The 20746-nt window shown below is 44.3% G+C and overlaps 1 protein-coding gene across 4 annotated transcripts in view; it reads right to left on the reverse strand.

The window, feature by feature from the left end:
• Positions 1 to 19139, reverse strand: part of RFX2 (regulatory factor X2) — a 110885-nt gene extending 91746 nt beyond the window's left edge. Inside the window, exon 1 of one of the 4 annotated variants that reach the window (XM_080674468.1) lies at positions 18969 to 19139. The gene's annotated coding sequence lies outside the window, so the exon portion shown is untranslated. The remainder of the gene's footprint in view (positions 1 to 18968) is intronic. The other 3 variants (XM_080674469.1, XM_080674471.1, XM_080674470.1) reach the window with 3 other exon arrangements.
• Positions 19140 to 20746: the final 1607 nt, after the last annotated feature.

The following is a 20746-nucleotide window of genomic DNA, read 5'->3' on the forward strand; positions in this document are numbered from 1 at the left end:
AAAGCACACTGAGACTCAGAGGAGGTGCGGAAGTACAGTGCAGAGGTACAGAGGCGCACGCACGGAGGGGGCTGGCAACTGAGTACGTGGCTGGCTTTTTCAAGCCGGAGGGAGACACAAGCTCCCAACTGCTCTGAACTCCAGTTCCGGGTGAGACTCTGGGGACCCAGACTCATACAGGGAGAAACTGGACTGTCTGTCATCGGGTGGAACTCGAGGGTAGTTTTCTCTCACAGGTGCTTGCAGCGATTACCGCGGGACACTGAGACCCGGAGGCCTCTTAGGGCAGGGCTGACGTGAAGCCATTGCTGTTTGCTCTGCCCTGAGACCCCGCCCCATCCAAGCTGTGTGCAGAGGCTTTTGCATATGAATGGCCTGGTCCTTTGAAATCTAGAATTACCTAACAAACTGCAGCTGAGTCAGAGATACCCAGAACATCCCAAAGAAGGCCCAAGGCCCGAAAGTAACCTGCATTGCTTCACAGCTGGGCCTCATCTGGCAACTCCAAAACCCAAACAAAGAAGAGGAATCTGTAGATCTCTCTGTAGCTCCTGCGGGGTGGCCTCAGGCAGATGTTAAATTGGCACCTCCTTGGAAATCCAAGAGCCAGTGTACCCAGGGGTCAGAGCAGGACCATCCAGATTACAACTCCTCAGATCCATAAGGGACATACTCAGGGGGCAGACTCAGTGAGCACCAAAGCCCTACTGAAGCAAGTCTTGCCTCATAAGGGTGTCTCCAGCACAGAAGTTCTCCCATCGTAGACACAGCTGATCATCACAGCCAATTGGCCTGGAGGTCAATTCCTCCCAGTGATACCAACAACAATCAAGGCTTAACTACAATAAGACTGTGCACACAGCCCACAAAGGGGTGCACCAAGAGTGTCCACCTCAGGTAACTGGGGAGGCTGAGCCACTGGGCCCTATAGGACACCTAGCACACAAAGCCACTCTATCAACACAGGGAAGCAGCGAAAATGCAGAGACAAAGAAACAGGTCACAAATGAAAGAAATGGAGGAAAGCAAACTACTGAATATAGAGTTCAAAACCACAGTTACAAGGTTTTTCAAGAATTTTCTAGAAACTGCCGATAAATTTAGTGAGACCCTCGAGGATATGAAAAAGGACCAACTAGAAATTAAGCACACACTGACTGAAATAAAGACTAATAAACAGAGATCCAACAGCAGACTAGAGGATTGCAAGAATCAAGTCAAAGATTTGAAATACAAAGAAGCAAAAAACACCCAACTGGAAAAGCAAAAAGAAAAAAGAACCCAAAAATATGAAGATAGTATAAGGAGCCTCTGGGATAACTTCAAGCATACCAACATCTGAATTATGGGGGTGCCAGAAGAAGAGAGAGAACAAGATTTTGAAAACCTAGTTGAAGAAATAATGACAGAAAACTTCCCCACCTGGTGAAAGAAATAGACTTACAACTCCAGGAAGCGCACAGAACCCTAAACAAAAGGAATCCAAAGAGGACCACACCAAGACACATCATAATTAAAATGCCAAGAGCAAAAGACAAAGAGAGAATCTTAAAAGCAGCAAGAGAAAAACAGTTACCTACAAGGGAGTATCCATACGACTATCAGCTTATTTCTCAACAGAAACTATGCAGGCCAGAAGGGAGTGGCAAGAAATATTCAAAGTGATGAATAGCAAGAACCTACAACCAAGATTACTCTACCCAGCAAAGCTATCATTCAGAATTGAAGGGCAGATAAAGAGCTTCACAGATAAGAAAAAGCTAAAGGAGTTCATCACCACCAAACCAGTATTATATGAAATGCTGAAAGGTATTCTGTAAGAAGAGGAAAAAGAAGAAAAAGGTAAAGATAAAAATTATGAACAACAAATACATATCTATCAACAAGTGAATCTAAAAATCAAGTGAATAAAAAATCTGATGAACAGAATAAACTGGTAAATATAATAGAATCAGGGGCATAGAAAGGGAGTGGACTGACAATTCTTGGGCGGAAAGGGGTGTGGGGGTGTGGGAAGAGACTGGACAAAAATCATACACCTATGGATGAGGACAGTGGGGGGGTGGGTAAGGACATGGGGTGGGGTGGGAACCAGGTGGAGGGGAGCTATGGGGGGAAAAAAGAGGAACAATTGTAATAATCTGACCAATAAAGATTTATTAAAAAAATAAAATAAAATTACCGTTCATGTTTGTTTGTTTGTTTGTTTATATGTTTATTGACTTCAGAGAGGAAGGGAGAGAGAGAGACAGAGAGAGAGAGAAACATCAATGATGAGAATCATTGATTGGCTGCCTCCTGCACGCCCCCTACTGGGGATTAAGTCTGCAACCCAGTCATGTGCCCTTGACGGAAATCGAACCTTGGACCCTTCAGTTTGCAGGCCAATGCTCTATCCACTGAACCAAACTGGCTAGGCCCCAACAGCAATTATTTTAAGCTTTGTGAGTCAGATGATCTCTGTCAAGACTACTCAACTCCTCTGTCATAGGGTACCAGCCACCATAGACAATATGTACACAAATGAACATTGACAGGTGCCAATAAAACTTTATTGACAGACTCCGAAATGTGAATTCATATAATTTCATGTGTTCTATTTAAAAATCATTTAAAAATGTAAAAAAATTGCCAGTCTTAACTCTTAGCTGTACAAAATCAGGCGGTTGGTTTGATTTAGCCCATGAACTGCTGACCCTGTACTAGACTCAAACATTTAGACTCATGTCTCTAAAAGAGAGCCTAAAATAATTCCGGATAAATAAATGGATAGGTATCAAAGAGCCCATATAATTATAGCCGGCCCTCTGTATCCACCAGTTTTGCATCTCCAGATTCAAACAACTTAGGATAAAAAATATTCCAAAAAGAAAAAAAAAAATCCCAGAAAGTTCCAAAAAGCAAAACCTGAATTTGCCACACGCTGAGTGCTACACTGAATCTATGTAAATTAAGTGAAATGTGGCACATCCTGCTGCATGTAGCCTATATGCAAATATAGGTTATGTGCAAACACTATACTGCTTTATATAAGGGACTTGAGCACCCAAGCATTTTGGTATTCTTGAGGTTCCAGGACCAAACCCCCTGTGGATTCTAAGGGACAACTATACAAATAATATTCTAGAAATCTCAGTGTCCAGAGGGTCAAGGACACTTTGAGGGTGAAGATCAACATCCCCCTGTCATGTCTCCCTCCTAAAGGAGGAAGATACAGGATTTCAGGAAGTATCTGTAAATGAGGGTGCCCACAAGACAGAGTTGGAGCCATGTTATAAGGGAGAGAAGACAGCCCTCACGTCCTGTCAGTTCTCACACTCTCTCCTCTCCACCACTGCACTCTGATGTGTGTGTCTTGCACCTTCATGATTCAGGGTTTTTGGGCATTTCACAGAGAAAGAGAAACTTGTGGATGCAAAAATATTGTAAAAGATGTCACCTTTGGATAGACATTTCTCCAAAGAAGATGTATAAACACTAATAAGCATATGAAGAGATGCTCAACATTGTTAGTTGTTTGGAAAATGAAATAAAAAACCACAACAAGATATTACTTCACACCTAGTAGGTTGGCTATAATAAAAACAAGGGAAAATAACAAGTGTTGGTGATGATGTGGAGAAACGGGAACCCTCCTACACGGCTGGTGGGAAAGAAAAATGGGCAGCTGCTGTGGAAAACATTTGGCAGTTCCTCAAGAAGTTAAACATGGAGTTACCATATGACCTGGCAATTCCACTTCTAGGTATTTACTACCCAAGAAAAATGAAAACCTATGCTCATACAAGAACTTGTCCACAAATGTTCATAGTAGCAACATTCACAACAGCCAAAAAGAAACAACTCAAATGTCCATCACAAATAAATGGATAAACAAGTGTGGTCCATCCACACATTGAAATATTTTTCAGCCAAAAAAGGGAAGGAAGCACTGACACTCATTACAGCATGAACTTCAACACATTATGCTCCGTGGAAGAAGCCAGTCACAAAAGAAGCCACATATTATATGATAGCATTTATAGGAAATATCCAGAACAGGCAAATCCAAATAAGTAGATTAATGGTTGTTAGAGATGGGAATTGGGAGTGACTACTACTGGGCACAGGGTTTGTTTAGGGGTGATGGAAATGTTCTAGAATAAGATTATGATGGTTGCATAATATTTTGAATATCATAAAAGCCACTGAATTATTCTTTAAAATTGTGAATTTTTGCCCAGTCAGTGTTGCTCAGTGGTTGAGCGTCAACCCCTGAACCAAGATGTCACTATTTCCATTACCGATCAGGGCACATGCCCAGATGGTGGGTTCAATCCCCAGCAGGGGGCATATAGGAGGCAGCTGATTGATGATTCTCATCATTGATGTTTCTATCTCTCTATCCCTTTCCCTTCTTCTCTCCCTAAAAATCAATAAGAACATTAAAAAAAGAAGTGTGCATAGCATTAAAAAAAAATTGTTAATTTTATGTAATGTGAATTTTATTTCAATTAAAAAAAATACTCAGCAAGCATTGACAAATGCCAGACAAGAAGAAAAACAGATGATATATAACCTAAAATGGTCCCTATATTCTTTACCTAAGAACTGAAATATGATGATGGTTGAAATAATAAGTAAGTTAAGCCTGAGAACTTGGTCAAAATTTTTTAAGTTTTTAGAAATAAACTTTGTTTACAAGCAAAACACCCCCTAGTGAGACTTTCTATTTGAAAACCTCCAGTGACAGTGGTAGTGGGGGTGGTATGTAAAAAAAATGCCAAAACATTTGGTTAGACATGTCCCTAAAGAGAACCAACAGGGGGAGCAATGAATGAGGAATGAACAGCTAGGGTAGGCATTTCACCCTCAGAAATTTGAAACCAGAATATGTCTCAGTTCAGGAGTCAAAGAATTAGAGACTTTCTGGCCAAAAGCCCTAAGAAAATATCATCATTGGAGAATAAAGGAGCAGATAGTTTTCTAGAAGATTCTATATTCATGAAAACTAAAAAAGAAAAACCAGATTAGGTTAGTGTCTCAGAAGTCTCAAAGGATGTTAAAAAGAAAAATATCCTTATTTAAATTGTTTTCCATTGAATTTAAAGTGGAAGAAAAGCTCGCATTAAGGATGGACAACTTCATCTACAATTAGGGCATCAGAATTCTGGTTTTAAATTGTTTGCAGAGAGAAATGGTCTTCACTATAATGAGAAGTCACCTACACGAGAAAGAAAGTTCAACAGCAGGACCTAGAGACAGCAGCAGCAGACACTACAATAGGAGCTCGGGTCCCTTTGCTGGCATATGGAGGACAATGGCCCGATTCGGCAGATTATGGATAGAGAGTGGCCCAGAGGTTGTATGCCGGACTGCTAGGTTAGGTTTCTGCTGGGAAGACAGCAGAATGAATGCTTTGGTGGAGTATCAAGGTAGCAAAGAGCTGAAAGCCATATATCCATGGGGAATTCAAAGGGGAGGGAAATGGTGTTGCTATGTGAAAATCGGCTCAGAGTCAAGGCAACAAGTGTGAACCTGTATGGGCACAAATCAGCTCCCAGGCAGGGCCTCCCCCAGAGGTACACACAGGCATGGGCACAGCTCTGGTGACAGACTGTGGCTGAGTCTGGCACACGAAGGCTGTGAAATGGGCAGAGCAGAATTGACTAGAAAGTAGGGACTGGTCTAGGGAGAGGTTCTGATCGCAGGCAGAAGTACATTCATCATGCACTTTCCTAAGGGGAGGATGCACGTTTTCACCAGGTTGTCAAAAGGTCTGTCACCTGCTATTTTATGAATGGGACTGGGAGTTAAGGGTAAAGGACAGGCATATTGTGACAGCCCCATGGTGTGGGTAGGAACTGGAGGAGGTGAAATGCCAGCTGGTCATGCTGGAGATGGTGTAGGTGCAGGTAAGGACACGAATGGACAGTGACCTTCACTGCAGGAATGGAGTGTGAATGTGATGAGAGAAAGCTAATGCAGGGAAAGGAAGTCTCCTGGACCCAGCAATTTTCTCCAGGAACTTGCTGACACCTCATACATACATGTGCACAGAGATGTTTGCTCAAGGTTGTTTACTGCAGTGTCACTGGTAAAGTGAAAAAGGATGAACTCAATGCGCCTCAATAAGAGGCTAATTCAATCCCTTAACCACAGCTGTGAGGTGGAATCTCATGCAGTTATGTGGAGAGAATGAGATGGACACATGAATAGGAATAAGGAAAGATATGGCATATGGATGGAAAGAGCAAGTTGCAGGAAAATGGGCAGAATAGATCCTTTTTTTGCAAAAGAAAAATAGAAAATTAGTTCAGTCATGAAAAGGAGTGAAGCACTAACACTTACTACAACATGGATAGACCTTGAAAACATCTCAGTGAGAGGGAGAAACCAAGATGGCGGCATAGGTAAACACCTGAACTTGCTTCCTCGCACAACCACTTCAAAAATACAACTAAAAGACAAAACTGACATCATCCAGAACCGCAAGAAGGCTGGTTGAGTGGAAATTCTACAACTAGAAGGAAAGAGAAAAGCACACTGAGACTCAGAGGAGGTGCGGAAGTACAGTGCAGAGGTACGGAAAGGGCTGGCAACTGAGGACACGGTTGTCTTTCCCAATCGGGAGGGAAACACAAGCTCCTGACTGCTCTGAACTCCAGTCCCGGACGAGACTCTGGGGACCCAGACTCATGCGGGGAGAAACTGGACTGTTTGTCATCGGGCGGAACTCGAGGGCAGCTTTCTCTCAGAGGTGCTTGCAGCGAATACCGCGGGACACTGAGACCCGGAGGCCTCTTAGGGCAGGGCTGAGGATCAGCCATTGCTGTTTGCTCCGTCCTGTGGATTCCCTGAGACCCCACCCCACCCAAGCTGTGTGCAGAGGCTTTTGCATATGAATGGCCTGGTCCTTGGCAATCTAAAATTACCTAACAAAACTGCAGCTGGGTCAGAGATACCCAGAACATCCAAAAAAAGGCCCAAGGCCCCACAGCAGCTTGCATTGCTTCACAGCTGGGCCTCATATGGGCATCTCCAAAACCAAAACAAAGAAGAAGAATCTGCAGATCTCTCTGTAGCTCCTGCGGGGTGGCCTCAGGCAGATGTTAAATTGGCACCTCTTTAAGAGATCCAAGAGCCAGTGTACCCAATGGTCAGAGTGAAACCATCCAGATTACAACTCCTCAGATCTATAAGGGACACACTCAGGGGTCAGACTCAGTGAGCACCAAAGCCCCACTGAAGCAAGTCTTGCCCCATAAGGATGTCTCCAGCACAGAAGTTCTCCATCATAAATACAGCTGATCCTCACAGCCAATTGGCCTGGAGGTCAATTCCTCCCAGTGATACCAACAACAATCAAGGCTTAACTACAATAAGACTGTGCACACAGCCCACAAAGGGGTGCACCAAGAGTGTCCACCTCAGGTAACTGGGGAGGCTGAGCCACTGGGCCCTATAGGACACCTAGCACACAAAGCCACTCTATCAACACAGGGAGGCAGCGAAAATGTGGAGACAAAGAAACAGGTCACAAATGAAAGAAATGGAGGAAAGCAAACTACTGGATATAGAGTTCAAAACTACGGTTATAAGGTTTTTCAAGAATTTTCTAGAAACCGCCGATAAATTTAGTGAGACCCTCGAGGATATGAAAAAGTACCAACTAGAAATTAAGCATACACTGACTGAAATAAAGACTAATAAACAGAGATCCAACAGCAGACTAGTGGATCGCAAGAATCAAGTCAAAGATTTGAAATACAAAGAAGCAAAAAAACACCCAACTGGAAAAGCAAAAAGAAAAAAGAACCCAAAAATATGAAGATAGTATAAGGAGCCTCTGGGATAACTTCAAGCATACCAACATCCGAATTATGGGGGTGCCAGAAGAAGAGAGAGAACAAGATTTTGAAAACCTAGTTGAAGAAATAATGACAGAAAACTTCCCCACCTGGTGAAAGAAATAGACTTACAACTCCAGGAAGCGCACAGAACCCTAAACAAAAGGAATCCAAAGAGGACCACACCAAGACACATCATAATTAAAATGCCAAGGGCAAAAGACAAAGAGAGAATCTTAAAAGCAGCAAGAGAAAAGCAGTTAGTTATCTACAAGGGAGTATTCATACGATTGTCAGCTTATTTCTCAACAGAAACTATGCAGGCCAGAAGGGAGTGGCAAGAAATATTCAAAGTGATGAATAGCAAGAACCTACAACCAAGATTACTCTACCCAGCAAAGCTATCATTCAGAATTGAAGGGCAGATAAAGAGCTTCACAGATAAGAAAAAGCTAAAGGAGTTCATCACCACCAAACCAGTATTATATGAAATGCTGAAAGGTATTCTTTAAGAAGAGGAAAAAGAAAAAGGTAATGATAAAAATTATGAACAACAAATACATATCTATCAACAAGTGAATCTAAAAATCAAGTGAATAAAAAATCTGATGAACAGAATAAACTGGTGAATATAATAGAATCAGGGGCATAGAAAGGGAGTGGACTGACAATTCTTGGGCGGAAAGGGGTGTGGGGGGTGCGGGAGAGACTGGACAAAAATCATACACCTATGGATAAGGACAGTGGGGGGTAAGGGAGGGGTGGTGGGAACCAGGTGGAGGGGAGCTATGGGGGGAAAAAAGAGGAACAACTATAATAATCTGTACAATAAAGATTTATTTAAAAAAACAACAACAACAACATCTCAGTGAGAGAATCCAGAGTGTGTGATTCCATTTAACAGGCACGTCCCCAGAGAGAGGCAGTGGGTTAGTGGTTGTCAGGGGCTGGGGAGGGGGATGAGGGTGAATGCTAAGGGGGATTGGGCTTCTTTTGGGGTGATGAAAATATTCTGGAACTGGATAGTGGTGATGCTTGTGTAACTTTGTGAACATACTAAAAACCACAAAAGGCTGCCATTACTTGATGTAGGTCTTGCCCTCTGAAGAGCACTCTGGCTCAAGTGTTTTATTTACTCGTGTATTAAATATGAAGTCCTATGGGAAGTCCCAGCTGTCTCTGTCCCCCAGGAGTGTACAACTGAGAACAGGATATAAGACACATAAATCACAATATGTCCAAGTAGCCTTGGATGCTAAATCTATAGGCGTGCCACCTCAGGAGTCACTGCCACTTCTGGCAGATCAGTTCTGTGGTCCCTAACTAGGAGATGATTCTGTCATCTATGGGACACTTGGCCATGTTTGGAAACATGGTTATGTTACAACTTAGGAGTGGGTGGGTGCTCTGGCAGGTGGAGGCCTAGGATGCTGCTCAACAGCTACAGTGCTCAAGATGGCCTCCCACCCTCCACCAGGAATAGTCCAGCCCCAGAGTTGTCAACAGTGCTGAGGAGGAAAAGCTCCACCCTAATCTGACATTTTCCCATTCAGCTCAGCAATTAAAATCTCAAGTATCCAATGTGAGAGAGCACTGGACAAGGGTCTTCAGAGAAGAGTAAGATTGTCATCAGTAGTAATAACATTCCAGAGAGAGGGGAGAGAAAAGTATAAGACCTGTTTAAGGGATGGCAAGCGCATTCAGAGAAATAGTGAAAGACGAGGCAATGAAAATGGAAATGGGGCTGAATGGAGACAAGCCTTGAACCAAGCTAAGTAGGATATGGTTATGACAAAGGGGAAGGGCCAGTCCATCAGTTTGGCTAACAAAAGTAGAGAGAAATTGCCCATCCTTCCCTCCTGACGTAGCCAAGGAGAATCGAGGCAGGAGGAGATAAAGTGGTAACCAAGGTCTGAAGGTTACGAAGTGATGTGAAGCATGCATACTGGTGGTGAGCTGAAGGCTGAGGAAATAGTGCTCCTAGGACAGGAAAGGAGGGATGGGCCCCTTGTAGCAAGAGACAGAAGTTAGGCTATGTAGACCCCACAAAGGGAGAGGAGAAGCTTACAACCAGAAGTCTGGTGGGGGTACCACCTTGTTGCCCTATCGCCACTTCTACCTCCACCATCTAAAATAGCCACTAACTGCTGAACCTTTCCCTTGCACTGGTCTCTCAGCGATTAGAGCCCCACTGACAAATACATGCTCAGTTGTGACCTAAGGCCAGCAATTAACTGAGTCACAAAGGGCTTCCAGAAATACTTTCTATTTACTCTCAGTTGTCATTTTAAGAGTTGGCTGTATAACCATACCATGATTTACACAAATAGCGAGCTCCTAAAATAATATATCCACAGTTTATGCTTTAACTTCGGATCTGAATGTCAGGGGCCAATGGTTGCTAACAATTATAAAATTCTCTAACATCTTCTCTCCTCTTAACTTTCCAGATGATGTTATATTAAAACACTTAGAGTATTTAACTAATTATAAGGTGTTTGAGATTTGGGGCTCACAAATACTTGCTGAATGGACAGAGGACCAAGAGAGCTCCTCACATAAAGAAGTCCCTCATAAGGGAGTTCTTCTAGAAAATGAAGACTTCTTTGAAAAAGCGGAAGCATATCCTTTAAGCCGTTTTCTGTGGGGCTGGAATTCCAAATTTATTTTTTCTCAAAGCGGGCTACATCTGCCTGTACATATTCTGAGAAGAACAGCAGAGGTGGGAAAGCGCTGTGTGTTTTCTTTGGGTTCTCCCTGGCCAGGGTGGAGCTGGAACATATTTGTGGGCTGGTAATTTTTTTGGAAACTGCTTCCAAGGCCTTATCCCACGGATCACCTTCTGGACAGAAACATATCCTAGAAACATGGCACTGTTTCTAAAAGATAAACAGTTCCTATTTTTAAAATGTAAGCATAATTAAGTGCTATTATGACTTTAGGAATGGACTTCTATATCGTTAGGATGATTTCAACACATTTCCAGGGAACTAGGCGCTCATGAGTCAAGCCTTCTGCTTTTCTGTGGGGACTGGTCCCAGTCTAATCATTCTGGTCTCCATCAGTCCTCACGCTTCCTGGTGCTCAGTCCTTCCTTGAGTTACTCTCCCTTTGCCTGCAGAGTCCATTTCCAATTACTCCTTCCATCTAAGAATCTCTTCAATACCTCTTCTGTCCAGCATTATACACAATGGCCAAAGGGTGAGAACAACCCAAGTGTCCATGGACAGGTGGATGAATGGATAAACACAATGTGGTCCACTCCACCTAGACAATGGAATATTATTCAACCTTGAAAAAGAAGGAAATTTTGACACATGCTACAAGGATGAAACTTGAGAGCATTATACTTAGTGAATTAGCAAGACACAAAAGAACAAATATTGTAGGATTCCTCTCAAATGAGGTCCCTAGAGAAGTCAAATCCATAGAAACAAAGTAGATGATGGGAGCCAGGGATTGGGGGAGGGGGATAGGGAATTAGTGTTAAAACCGGGACAGAGCTTCAATTTCAGTTTGGGAAGATGATAAAGATCTGGAAATGGATGGTGGTGATGGTTGCCCAAATGTGAATGTACTTAATGCCACTGAATTGCACACTTAAAATGATTAAAATAGTAAATTTTAATGTTTCAAAATTTTATATTTTGCCAGTTTAAAAAAACTCACTTTCCTCTGACTCTTAATTGGTTTCCTGCTCCTTGAAGGCTGTGCTCTGGCCCTCTATGCTCCCTCTCCACCCTCTCCCTGGGTGATCTCATCTGTTTTCATGACTGAAATGACCAATTGTACGCTGACAGCTCCTAGATCCTGACTCCAGCCTGGACTGTCCCCCTCAGTTACACACCCTGAAATCCAGTTGTGCATACTGGAAAAGGGCCCCACGTAAGTGTCCTACAGACATCTCAAGCTGGGCAAGCCCATGACTGAACTCCTGAATGCCCCCACCCCCACCCAAAAGCAGCTTCTCCTGTGGTCCCTCACTCATTGAAGCAACATGTTCCACCTGATCCCCTCAAAATAACTGCAAATATCTTAGTAGAAATAGACATCTGGGAATTGCTCTGGGGTCCTCCTGTCTCCTGTCCCACAGCAAGTCACCAGGTCCCAGAGAATCCCACAATTCTGTCTTCCCCAGTACCCCCAAGCTGGGGCTGTCAGGCAGGCCCTGTCGCCCTTCACCTGGACTATGGCAACATTAATCTCTTCCATTGCCAACATCCAGACTCCAAGATTTCTCGTGCATCTACAAAAATCATGCCTGATCATAAAGCTGCTTCCACACACACCTCTCAGCCCAGCACCAGAGAGACAAATCCCATTTGTCTAGCTGGGGATCGCAAATGTTTCCTGTAAAGGCTCAAACAGTAAATATTTTAGGCTTTGCAATCCACATTCTATCTCTGTCACAAATACTCAACCCTGCCATTGCCATCCCAAAGCTGCCAGAGATGGTAGGTAAATGAGTGGGTGTGGCTGTGTGCCAATAATACTTTACTTACAAAAACAGACTGCAGTTGGCTGATACTCGCTCTCCTCCTAATCATCCTTGTATTCTGCATTCAACTTGCTGAAAACACAGCCACACCACTACTCTACTTACTGACGGCCTGCAGGAAGGACATCAGTACCCAGAATCAGCTTAAATCCATCTCCTGGACACCTCTCTTGGACCCTCCTCTGTACACTCACTCACTGTGCCATACAGAGACACCAATTCCTAGTCAGGGCACATATGCAGCAGTCCCTTTTTGAAGCGGGTTTCCTTTCCTATTTGGTATTTGGTCTTCATAACCTCATAGGATAGTGCTCAACTGAGAGAATAATGGATGAATGAATGACAAATGTCAGAGACTCAGAAAGCAGGTCTTCCAGCAAAGGACTGGACACCACAGATCTGACAACTACAGGCAGAGGAGAAATCTACCAACAATCTAATTCATACTTAGAATAGCATCCAGACTCTTCCCCATGGCTTCTGCCTCTCCTCCTTTTGCTCCCAGGCATCAGACACACAGCTGCCTTTCTCAGCCTTGACCAGGCCCAGCTCATTCCTCTTGTCCCAGGACCTTTACACCTGCTGCCCCTCCCCCCTCCACCTGGAAGGCTCTTCCTTCTGAAGTCCACAGGGCCACTCCCAGTCACCATTTCAGTCTCAGCTCAACTGTCACCTCCTGAAAAGTTTCCCTGGACACCAGTAGTCCAGTTCTTAACCTTACTTACACACACACACACACACACACACACACTCAAAATAACTGCAAATATCTTAGTAGAAATAGGCTTACTGTAACAGGCCCTTACAATTGCTTTGTTGGCCATTACATGTAAGTTTTACATATTTTAATGGCTTTATAAATTTTTTTTAAACATGGACTATGGCAGCTGTAATTTGATTCACAGTATCTGAAATCCACTTGCTGTATGTATCTCCTACAAGTTTGGGAAGTCAACTATATTTTTCAGAAAGTCATTGCAGTCACAAAAATGAAAAATAAGGAGTTGCCAGAGCATAAAACATACAAAACCTATGTATCATAAAACAGGAATGCATTTCAGGAAAAAATAAGTGAGCTGCAGCAAGGAGCAAGGCCAAGGCCATCTGCCCCTGAGGGCTTAACTCAAGTCCTGGCATGAAGACCAGGTCTCACCTCCAAGTGGCTGATTCCAGACTTCTACCAGTGGCATTAAAGAGCCAGTGATAACAGAGAAGAGAAACCAGTGTTTAAATGTCCTCATCTCTATGTTCTGCCTACAGGGCTGGTCACTCCACAAAATCCACTCCAAGAGTGTGATGTTTGGGGTGTAATTTCAGAAGGATCTAAACCACAACCAAGATGTGGGACTGTGAGTGGCTTGTTGATTTTTCATGATTGCAGAGAACTTACGTTTGCAGAGTGTCATATTTATACCAATGGATTTCCACGCTAATGGAAGGGCATTTCCCACCCTAAAACAGGCAGCATAAGGCTTGTCCACTCAATCAAGCAAGACATATTCACTCATTGTCTACTCAGCATTTGGTACTGGGCAGGAAACCAAAATAAAAAAATAATCTCAGGCCACTTCAATTTATCCCCTTAATAATAATAATATTATTATTATTACTCTTCAATGAGTACCTATTATGTGCCAGGCCCTGTACTAAGAAGTTTATAGATATTATTTCTAACAAAGCAATCATAAAGCTACTATTACCTATTTCACAGATGCCAAATCTTACCTGCAGTCAGAGAGCTAATAAACGAAGGTGCCACACTTTAAGCCCCTCTGTCAGGCCCCAAAACCCACCTCTGCTACATGTTCTACATCCAACCTGCAGTTTTTCCTTTTCTCTTCCCTCTGCCCTGTTCATCTGATCTGAGCTGCACTGAGTCTCAGAGATGGCTGTATGGATCAGATAAGGAACAACTCTTAATTTCTACATATGCTTTCCCATAGCTGTGCAGGAAACCATTTATTCATTTAACAAATATTTATCGAGGGCTGACTTAGTGCCAGAATTATTCTCAGCCCCAGGAGCACAGAAGTTCATAAAACACAGAGCTTCTTTCCCTAATGGAGCTGACATTCCAAGAGGAGATAATAATAATAAAATCAATATGCAAAATATACAGTGTGTTAGACAGTGATAATGCTAAGGAGGCCAAGAAAGCAGGGAAGAAAGCTAAGAGGATGGCATCACATACAAGTGGGAAGGTGACATGTTTGAAAAGGACTGAAGACAATGAGGGAGCAACTTCTCCCAACCCCCCATTATCTGGGCCAATAACTTTCTGGGCAGAGAGTTTGAGGAACTTCTGGGAGGCCAGTAAGTAGTGGAGTGAGTACAGGGCATCATGGTTGGAGATGAGTCCAAACAGGAGATATTGAGATGCCCTGGCAGGTGTGGCTCAGTTGGTTGGAGCATCGTCCCATACACCAAAAGGTTGTGGGTTTGATTCCTAGTCAGGGCACATACCTAGCTTGTGGGTTCAATCCCCAGTAGGGGCACCTACAAGAGGCAACTGATTGATGTTTCTCTCTCACATGGATGTTTTTCTCTTTTCCTCTCCCTACCCCTACCCCCCAAAAAATCAATAAACATATCTTTGGATGAGGATTTTAGAAAAGAGATTTTGGGGTGGGCAGCAAGGTGGGGGTGGGGTGGGGTCTGGGATGGAGGGAGAACTTTGGCTTTTGCTCTAAGTGAAATGGGAACTGAGGAATACACAACAATATGACCCCTCCCCCTTCCAGGTTAACAGGCTAAAATCATCTGGGCAACAGGTGATGGTGGCTTGGAACAGGGGGTAGGCAGTAGAAGTGGCCAGTCATGGTTAGCTTCTAGGTCCCCACTGAAGGTGGAGTGGGCAATTTTGCTGATGACTTGAGAGGAAGAAGAATGGAGAACAATGCCAAAGTTTTGGCCTTAGCAGCTGAGAGAAGCCAGTAGATACTTATGAAGGGAGGCCAGAGCCTGGGATGAGCAGAAATGGGGGCACTATCTTGAGCTCTGTTTGGCCACCTTGTGTTTAAATTGCCGTCAGAATCATCTGGATGTGCCTACAGGCAGCTGGCCAGACTTTTCTGCTAGGAAGCTCTCAGAAGCCTATCTCCTCATTTGTCATCTTAGTCTTTGCTTCCCAGGCACGAATTCCCCCAGACTCACCCACTCCTTATCTCACATCCTACTACTTGATTCTGTATCTTCCTCTACTCAAGTTCTCCCACTCTTATTTTTTTCCTCTAAGAATCAGTTTGCTGACCTTGGGGTTTACAAAAAGCATGTAGGTAGTTATCAGTTTTCTCTCTAATTCCCAAAGCATATTCCATTCATTCATTGGACAAAATAAGTACACACTCAGTGTCAAGCATGTGTCTAAGAAAACATGGCCTGTGGTGGAGCTAATTGTCATTTACATTCTAGAAAGGGAATAAAAACGCTCTTTAAAAAAATCATTTCAGAGGAAGGAAAAGAGAAAGAGAAAGGGTGGGGGGAGAACATTGCTGTGAAATACCTCCTTATAAGTGCCCAGACCAGAGATTGAACCCGAAACCAGGAATCAAACCCAACACCTTTTGGTGCATGGGATGATGCTCCAACCGACTGAGCCACACTGGCCAGGGCAAAAGACCCTTTTTTATATGTAAGTCCACATTCCCTTATAATAATGCCAAAATCCAAAAAGCTCTGAAAACAGGAAATTTCTGGTAAATCTGGCACAGACTCACTTGGCAACAAATCTGACGTGAACTGACAAGAGGTTATTGATGGTCCTTATCTACCCTATTTAGTGGGAATCTGCATACAGTTCCATGCAGATATATGAGTGTATGTACTGGATGTGTCCTGGGTGGGGCTTTCAGACACTAGGTTAGAACTTATACTTCCCTGTCCCAGAGTTCATGAGGGTCACCCCAAGCAAGACAGTTTCTCTGAGAACTTATTTTTTAAATAGTTTCACATTTTACAAATAAGTAGGTGTGTATGAGGGGAGCCTATTATTTAAGTTATTGGTCAACCTGCAGTTAATTAAAAAGACCCAAATATATTATAAGATATGACTCCTTTAGTCTCTGGAATTTTATAAGCAAAACAACCACACATGACTATAAAAACCCCACAATAACATCCAAACTTTTGACTCAATTATAATATTAATTAAAGTTAAATTAATTAAATATTGATCGATATTAATTTTATAACTCCAATCTGAAACTACAATTTTGATCTAAGGAATAAAGAGCCAGATAAACAATTTCGAAGCATCTCCATTTCTGGTTCATGGCTCCATGCCAGCAGTGCTTCTGTGATAAATGTAGTTAATAGATGAATATTAAGGTAATATGTGCCCTTCACCCAGAAAGCAAATATCATCTGAATTTCAAAAGACTTGTTCTGCTAATTGGGGGTAATTAATAACTCTGTCCCGTCCTCCTGATTCCCCTTTTGAGCGTTTGGCAGTTTATCTGGAAGAAGAGATAAACGTACCTAAAGGGCTAAATAATTCAGTATTGCTTTTTTTTTTTTTTTTTAATATATTTTATTGATTTTTTTACAGAGAAGAGGGGAGAGGGATAGAGAGTTAGAAACATCAATGAGAGAGAAACACCGATCAGCTGCCTCCCGCACACTCCCCACTGGGGATGTGCCTGCAACCAAGGTACATGCCCTTGACCGGAATCGAACCTGGGACCCCTCAGTCCGCAGGCCGATGCTTTATCCACTGAGCCAAACCGGTTCCAGCTTCAGTATTGCTTTTACTGCGGAGCAAACCATTTCTAAACTCGCTCCTGACCCAAATCAGTTGGAATATCACAGGATCACAGAACCGATTATCATTTTCGTCATATATTATAGGAAGCCTTTTTAATAAAAACTACCAAGTCCCCTCCCATACTTCATCAAGCCTGTGGGAGAAGAAGTGCTGGTCATTATGAAAATTAACTCCCTTTTCTGGGGAGGGCTTACCACACACTCATTTCTCTGGTTAGAGCAGGTGAGTAACCATTCCTAAGGTTATTTTAGAATCAGTTCAAATCTTTCAACTGAAAAGATTTCAGTTGAAAGTGGGTAACACCCCCCCTACTCCCCAGGACAGAGAGTAAGGGTCTTTATATGAGCAAATAAAGAATATTTCAGGGCATGAAGCAAAAAGATGAAAACATATTGAAAATATGTGCAGTCATAAAAAAAACCTGTTGTTAATGTTTTGTGTCATTATTATTATCATTATTTTGTTGGGGAAGTCAGAACTGAGAGCCTTGTATAGGTTTGATATTTTGGATTTGCAAAGATAAAGCTGATTGGGAGGGGGGGGAAACTCATGAGAGTCTGCACTGACTATTGTACAAAACAAGGAAAAATTAGAGGAAGGTATCACACGGAGACGCAGGAATGAGGTCTATGGGGGAGCACAGCCCTGGACTCCTGCGCTGCATCCTGCCCTTGTCCCTCATTCCTGCGGGGCAACCAGGAGGTTAAAATTAAAACGATGAACCACCCCCGTCGCCGCCCTAATGGCAGGGTCAGCTCGGCCCCGGGGACCCTTGAAATAGCCACTAGGAAACCCAACTCTCCTAGCGCAGCGGAGAGAAAAAACCCACAGGGAAGAAGCCGGAGGGAGCGCCGCGGCTCCCCGAGTGCGAAAAGGAAAGGAATAAAGAGCTGGGAAGGGGGGGGGGGGTGTATTTTAGGGGTGGGACTTGGGTGTACACACACACACACACACACACACACACACACACACACACACAGGAGAACATGCCACCGAGGAGTTTGGGCCAGAAGTTGGACTCTTTAACAAAATAATAAGATAATAATAATACCTTTTGGTGAAACTTTTTTCGCTTCGCGATCAGTCCAAATAGGGGAGGTGCGAGGTGCGAAGGAATGTGGAGTTAAGCGGGAAGGGACCGTCGAAGGAGCTAAAAAGCTCCAGGATTTTGGGGGGCGGGGAGGAGTGAAAAACGGGTTCCCAGGAAGCCAGATTCTCTGGAGATTGTTGTGAAAAAGTGAGAAGGAGGAGGGGTTCTCCTCAAGACAAGCGCACCGACTTTTGGTTAAAAAGTGAGAAAGCGGTTCCAGGGGCGCCCTCAAATTCAGGATGTTTGGGGAGTCAGCACGAGTAGAGGGTCCCACAGCACTCCAAATCCAGGAATTTGGGGTAAAGGTGAAAAGAGTCTTCGAGGCCGTTCTAATTGGAAGTTTGAGGTTAAGAGAGTGAAGGGTTCCGGGAACCCCAACTTTAGAGGTTTAGGGAGTAAAGGGAAGAAAAGGGGCCCACAGGCGCGTCTAATTCAGGAAGCTTAATGGAAGTTTGAGAGAGGTTCTCGGGGCGCTCCCAATCCCGAGATTTTGAAGGTAAGATTGAAAGGAGTCCCCGGGCACACTACCCCGGAAGTTTTATAAAAGTGAGGCGACGGATCCCCACCTCCTCCCGAGTTTGGTTAAAAGGAGGGAGAGGGTCTCAGGGAGCCCCTAAACTAAGCCGCCCCTGCGGGACTGGGAGTGCGAAGGCGGGTCCCACGGGCGCGCTGTCCGGGACGTTTAGATGAACGGTGGGGGATGCGATGCTCGCCCCCATCCCCTGTCCAGGACCCCCACCGCCCCCAGCACTCCCCGTCCCGGCCAGCCCGGGCGGTCGCATCGGTCACCTGGAGTTCGGGCCGGGAGTTCGGGCAGCGGCTCCCGCGGCGGCGGCTGCTGCGTGTTGGTCCCCGTTGGTAAGTAACAGTCTCCACGGCTACAGTCTCTATGGCGGCGGCGGTGGCAGCGGCGGCTCCTCCTCGAGCTCCCGCCGACCGCCTCGCGCCGCCCGCCCGCCGAGACTGGGCGGGGCGTTGTTACCGGCAACGGTTACCAGGCTCCACGCCCCACCCCTTCAACGGCCCGCCCATGCCCGCCTCCAACGGGCGCGGGAGGGCAGGGCGAGAGGCCTTGCAGCGTCCCATTGGTTGAACGCTGTGCCTGTCTGAAAGGGCGTTCCCGGCGAGGAAGAGGACGAGGCCCGACCTATCGCCGCGATGAAGGGCGGGGCTTGGCGGGAGGCGCGCGGGCTCGCAAGGTTGAAGAGCGGGTGGCGCGCGGGGGACCTGGGCTAGCGGCGCGGCTCCCGGAAGGCCGAGTTTCCGGAACCCGGGGGCCTTAGTTTATTTCCCAGACGATTAAGGAATAACCAGGCCTTGTCGGGGTCCGGCGTCAGCCCGCTCTGACCTGCGGGCGCTCGCTGCCTGTTTTCCATAGCCCACAAACTGAAAATTTTTAAATATTTTTTATTTAAATGGTTAAAAAAAAAAAAAAAGGAGAATCTTGTGGCATGTGAAAAAACGTGAAACCTTTTATTTGACTGAATCCAGTATTTTCAACGTCTTCAAAGTTTGGCAAACTGGCCTGTGGACCAAATTCTGTCTGCCTGTGTTTGTACATAAAATGTTATTGAAACACAGACTCTCAACTTCCTTTAAGAGAGATAGAAGGCAGCTTTCACACTACACGATAGTGGAGAGTTGAGTAGTTGCACAAAGACCAAATGGCATAAGCAGAGCCAAGAATATTTACTATCTATCCGTCACAGAAAATGTATGCCAACTCTCTTCCCTCCCCTAACCCCCAAATGGTAGCTTCAACTATGAGTAGGACATTTGTGCCAAGATGGGAATGATGAGGAAAAAAGGAAGGAAATTTCAGGAATTTAGACTCCTTGGGGTGGAAACTCCGGTTGAACAAGCAAAAAGCTGGTCCTTGGGTGTGGCGGGAGCAGAGTGAAGGGGAAGGGCAGGAGTGGGTGCAGGGTGGTGAATCAGAGAATAGAGCAGGTCATTCCATTTGAGGTCTCATAGGCCATGGGGAAGGGTCCTTGCCAGGTTGGGAATGTCAAGGTAAGAAACATTCAAACCTGTAGAGCATTTTTGTGAGTTTATTTGAGCCAAACTATTGACAATTGCCAGGAAGCAAAATTTCAACGGGTTGAGAAAATGCTCCAGAGAATGGCAGTTTTGCATTTTATTTTATATGATACAATCAAAAGAGAAGACGTAAGTGGGTTATATGAAATCCATTGGTGATAGATTAGGGATGTAGGAGAAGGCGGGGAGGGGAGACTTCTGGGATTGGATAAAAAGTAAAGTGATAGTGGGTACAGGATACATAAGTGGGTATAGTATAGTTAATTGTCAACAATTAATAAAAGTAACAATGAGAGGATTTGGGGTCTCCACGCTGCTGCATTGGATGTGTCCTGTGGGGTCTGAAAAAAGGGAAGTTACCCTAACATTCCAAAGGTATGTTAATGTGGAGGCAAAAAGACAATAGACAGGCTTTATTAAGGTAAAGATTGACTTTTGTCAGGGAAGATTCTAGCCTAGGACATGACTACCCATCATAAACTGCTTTTAGTTAAAAAGTTTTCACTTCAGCCCAGGCAGTGTGGTTC

This window comes from Plecotus auritus, assembly GCF_963455305.1.
Source record: "Plecotus auritus genome assembly, chromosome: 6".
Classification (NCBI taxonomy): Eukaryota; Metazoa; Chordata; class Mammalia; order Chiroptera; family Vespertilionidae; genus Plecotus; species Plecotus auritus.